This window comes from Triturus cristatus, chromosome 6 (genome assembly GCF_964204655.1).
Source record: "Triturus cristatus chromosome 6, aTriCri1.1, whole genome shotgun sequence".
Taxonomy (NCBI): domain Eukaryota; kingdom Metazoa; phylum Chordata; class Amphibia; order Caudata; family Salamandridae; genus Triturus; species Triturus cristatus.
Genome location: NC_140589.1, coordinates 1933985217 through 1933990507, shown reverse-complemented (window position 1 = coordinate 1933990507; position 5291 = coordinate 1933985217).

The following is a 5291-nucleotide window of genomic DNA, read 5'->3' as shown; positions in this document are numbered from 1 at the left end:
GGGTAGGGTGGGGGCTACTAGTTTGGATCAGAAGGCCTCGCAGACCTGCCTTCAGACTGCTATACACTAAAATTGCAGAGCTATGGTCAATTTAACAAAGAGGCCTACATATTGAACAGAAGGGCCTACACAGGGGTTTTATGCTGGCTGAGTGGTAAGGATGTCTCAGGATAATTATATAGCAACACAGGACCCGCTGGTCAATTTAATACGGCCTACAAATGCAGCTGGCAGGGCAAGGACAAGGGTCTCATACTTCAGGTGTGGACAGAACGGGCCAGGGGCCCCCTGTGATACAAAATCTACCCTCCTTCAAGGCTGTGGCAATGTAATAGACCATTGTGGGCAGAAGGAAGAGGCAATGGTAGTACAACCATACATGCCAACAGACCCGATTCAGCCAGGAAACGTCCAATGTTTTTAAGCTCAAATGGGCTTTATTTGATCTGTCTCCTGTCTACAATATCCTCTTTTTCAATGTAACTCAAAGGGGAAAATCAATACCCCAGTTTTTTTTCAAAATCTCCCTCTTACCAAGTTCAAAATGTTCGCAAGTATGGTACATTGGATCATGGAAGGAAATGGGATAGGGACATGGACTTGGATAACAGAGGACAGGAGGGACATGGAGAGGTGCACCAAACTGACCCTGCAGGGCAGGCATCAGGGTTTGCAGCAGCACAATACACCACACAGGGCATGCAGGACGGGAGTGCAGCACAACAATCCATAGAAAGCAAGAGGGAGGGGACAGGACCATGCACATGCACATGGACAACAGAGAACAGAGGGGCAAGAGGCAATGGTAGCTAGCTGACCATAATGGACAGACAGGAGAGAAAGCTGCAGTATAACAGACCATAAAGGGCAGGAGGGACGGATCAGGGGCATTACAATGGAACAGACAAGCCAGGAGGGAGGGAGTAGGGCTGGGGGCAAGGGGGCAGGGCAGGAGCAGCAAGATAGCCATGGAGGTCAGGCAGGATGGGCACTAGAAGCAAGACACACCATGAAGAGCAACAGTGAGACTGTGATGGCATACACACAGACCATGGAGGGAAGGTGGGAGGGGGTCAGGGGCAGCTAACTGACCACACAGGGAAGGTGGGAGGGGCCATGGCAGCACAGAAGACCATGCATGGCAAGTGGGAGGGTTAGTGGCAGCACAATGGCTATGATGGGCAAGAAGGAGGGTGGAGGGGCATGCACAAAGGACGATGGAGGATAGAAGGAAGGGTCAGGACCTGTGCACAGACAAGAAAGTTCAGGGGAAGGGACCTCACAACAGACCACACGGGGCAGGCAGGAGGAGCAGTTGCAGCACAACAGACCAGGGAGGGCAGAAGGGTGTGGCAGTACAATGGACCATGTAGGACAGGAGGAAGAGGATAGGGGCATGGCATGTGGACAGGCAGGGTGGAGGTGGCAGGGACAGGTTACAGTCATCTGACAATGCTAGGCAGGTGGGAGGGGAGTGGCAGCTCAACAGAACACTCAGAGTAGATAGGAGTGGCAGGTCCATGGGACATGGTGGGCAAAAAGGATGGAGCAGGGGCATGCACAAAGACATCGGAGGGCAGGGGGAAGGAGAATAGGGGCAGCAAGCTAAGCACAGAGTTTAAGCAGGAGGTCAATGATGGGGCATAGAATTGGGCAATGGAGGGCAGGAGGAGTGGACTGGTACATCATACTAAATTGAGGGCAGTGGCAGCACATCAGACCATGCATGGCAGGAGGGAGGAGGCTAGTCCATGGATTCACACAACAGAGGATAGGGAGGAAGGGGATGGGGCAGCAAGCTAACTGTTCAGAGAAGGCAGGTATTAGGAACTTTATTGTTTTTAAAACATTGTGTCTGTGCGAACTACTTAAAATATGAACAAGTATGCAGCATAATCTCACTTTTATTCAGGAAGAAGAGGATGTTTGTGACTGTGACTCCGGGCTCACTTGGCAGAAACACCCCCTGACCCTCCACCCCCTATCGCAAAATGTAATGCCCGTGAAAAGGGTAGGTGAACACAGTGTTATATAGAACATAGTCCTGAGAGCACGATTGAAAATGAAAACTAGATATAGTGTATGGTATAAACTATGCACCAAAAAGTGTGATATAAGATGAACCGGGCGTGAAATATAATATGCAATACATTGTGCGCAATGACAGATTCATGGGAGAGCGCGAGATAGCACAGGCACTAGCGCGTGCTATGCGATATGCGCCTTGGAGTGTAATATGCACAGGGCAGTGTTGTGTAACCTAACTAGTCTCTAAAGTTGTAATATAAAATATGTGCTGGGGAGTGTAACGTTGCATATGCACTGTGACAAAGATATGGATCCCAGATTGTAATATGTATGGCATAGCACTGTGCGTTATAACATAGGCATCGAGAAAGGCACGTTAGATGGGGCAATATAACCCGTGCGAAGACAAGTGTGGCATGACATATTCACGGGGTGGTGTTACAGTGCACATGGGCTAGAGAGTGTCATAGCATATGCACTAGCTAGTGGAATACAACACAGGGGTGTGTGGCACTCGGCAGGCAATGGTGGGTGTAACACAGCATTGGGCTCTGTCAGGAGCACGCTGTGACTCTCAAGTGATGTTGGGTCCCCTTTCCAGAGAGTAAAATAAAAAGTATTACACATCCGGCAGTGGATGTGTGTTTTATTAACCGTGAGGGGGGTTTCTTGCATAGTTTTGGTCGAATTTTTGTCGAATCCCCTTTGAATGGCTTGGTGTGCATGTGTATTAAATGTGCCCGTCAATAGCTACCCATGTTTGTATAAATAAACGACAAGGGTGTCTACCAGGATTAGGCATGGTAGGGCATCAGACATGTCAGAGCTTCACTAGTGGTGTAAATACATTCCACGTGGATTCATTGCATGCATAGTCACCTTTTAATGAATATCACGCAAATCGTCATGGTGATAGGTACGTACGGTTTGTCCAGCATGTCCTAGGTGTGTCTATAAATATATATTTTTTTAAAATAATAAAAAACAGTGGCCGGCCCTGGGGATTGGGGTCAAAAAAATATAATTAGGAGACTGGCCCTGGGGGATGGGGTCATCAGGGCCAATAAATTAGAATAAGAAGGGGAACCAAACAGCCCCCCTTCTTAAAAAACTAAAATAAATAAAAGATTGGCATCGTGCCGGAGGCCATGCCCCCTCCGTGCAGCACTCTGCAAACGCGCCCCCAACAGGCATCTCCAGTATGCGCCAGGGAGCTGCGCTGCAGCCAGGTGTTCTGAGGCCAAGCCCCTTTTTACACCTCTCTGCAACGCAGCTCTGTGGCGCTTACTGGAGGTACCTAGTGGTCTAGTTTGACCCTAGGGACCCTTAGGATTCAGGGGGACTTAATCTCTCAACTTAGAACAGCCACAGGGCGCGTTTACACAGTGGTGAAGGGAGGGGACGGGGCCTGAGGTGACGTGTGCAAACACGCACTATGGCACGTTTTAAATTGGGGATATAATTTCCCTTCAATACTGAGGGCCCCTGGGGGCTAACTAGCCCACCAAGTGCTTCCAGTAAGCGCCACTGAGCTGCATTGCAGAGAGGTGGTCCAGGCCGTGCCACTTTTTACACCTCTCTGCAACGCAGCTCTGTGGCACTTACTGGAGGTACCTAGTGGGCTAGTTGGACCCTAGGGACCCTCAGGATTCAAATGAACTTAATCTCCCAACTAAAAATGGACACAGGGCGTGTTTACACAGTGGTGAAGGGAGGGGACGAGGCCTGAGTTAACGTGTGCAAAAACGCCCTGTGGCCTGTTTTAAGAGGTAGTTTTAATCCCCATGCCCTATTATACACTAGGGGCTTACAGAGGAGGTCATGCTAATCACAGGGGGACCCCAACGCATAATGTTCCCTAGTGTATGTAGGTGTTTTCACTGTATTCTAAGTGTCTTTTAACATAGCACTGGCTCTAGGACTGGTTAGTCAGACTCAGTTACCACCAGTATCCGTCTGAAAAAGTTGAGGGTACAGGATGATTTTGCAACAAGGCTTCTTTCTGCTCTTCTTTTTGTTCTTTCTGCATGTTATCCTTCTTCCTGCACTTATCTTCATATTTGAGGACTTCTGTTGCTTCTTTCTGCACTTCTTTTGTTTCTTTCTGTGCATTTTTTCTTCTTTCTTCACATGTCCTATCTCTGTAGGCATAGTTAGAAATTAGCATTTAAAAAACCTTTGAAATTCACAGAAAAAACCATAGGTTTCAGGCACGTTATAGTTAGGAATTAGCATTTAAAAAACCTCAGAAATTCACTGAAAAAAACATAGGTTTCAGGGGTGTTATAGTTAGCTGGACTTTTCACTTGTACAAAACCATTGAAATTCCCCCGTTATAGTTAGTTCAGCTAACTATAACTCGCGCGCCCGCAATGCACTGCTGATGACGTCACATATTACATCACTCATGACATGGTCAGTGACATCACTCATGACATCACTGATGACATCTCAAATGACATCACTGATGACATCACTGATGACATCATCCTTGTGATAGAGTGGCAGACCTCCTCTTCCCCTAATATAACCTTTGATACACACATTCAAAAATAGAAATTAAAATTTTAAAAACAATGGACATACCAATACCAGTTACAACAACCTATACAGTAATTCTAAGATCCACATACACATCCACTCATTCACCAACAGTCCTATACAGTCACTCATACATGTACTCACTCATCATATGTACTCATACACCTATACATCCTGTTACACAATGCCTCTCATCCATAGAGGTACTCACACACATAGTCACTCATGCTAATAAAGAATCAAACATACATTTACTTGCATATACAGTTATACACACACCACCACACTTACTTCTACGGAAACTTACACATACTTAGTCTTTTAAACAATCACTTATAGAAACACATACTTATTCATATAGGAACTCTTTCAATCTCTCACTGTCACATATACTCGCTTATATACACCAATAGTCACATATACTAGTTTAAAACATATGTAGTTACTCATAAAGACACTATTGAGACAGTCATTCACTCACTAACACACCCATACACTCACTCATCCACCCATAGAGTCCTGCACACATGCTGTCTTCAACACATACAAAGAGTGAGTCATTCATTCATGCACCTATGCACTACGTAATACCCCCACCGAACCATGCAGACACTCAGACTGATACTCATAAAACCAACTAATAACCTATATAAACACCCATGTAGCTACTCACCAACCCATGCAGCCACTTATACACAAAGTGAGAGACTGATACAGATATT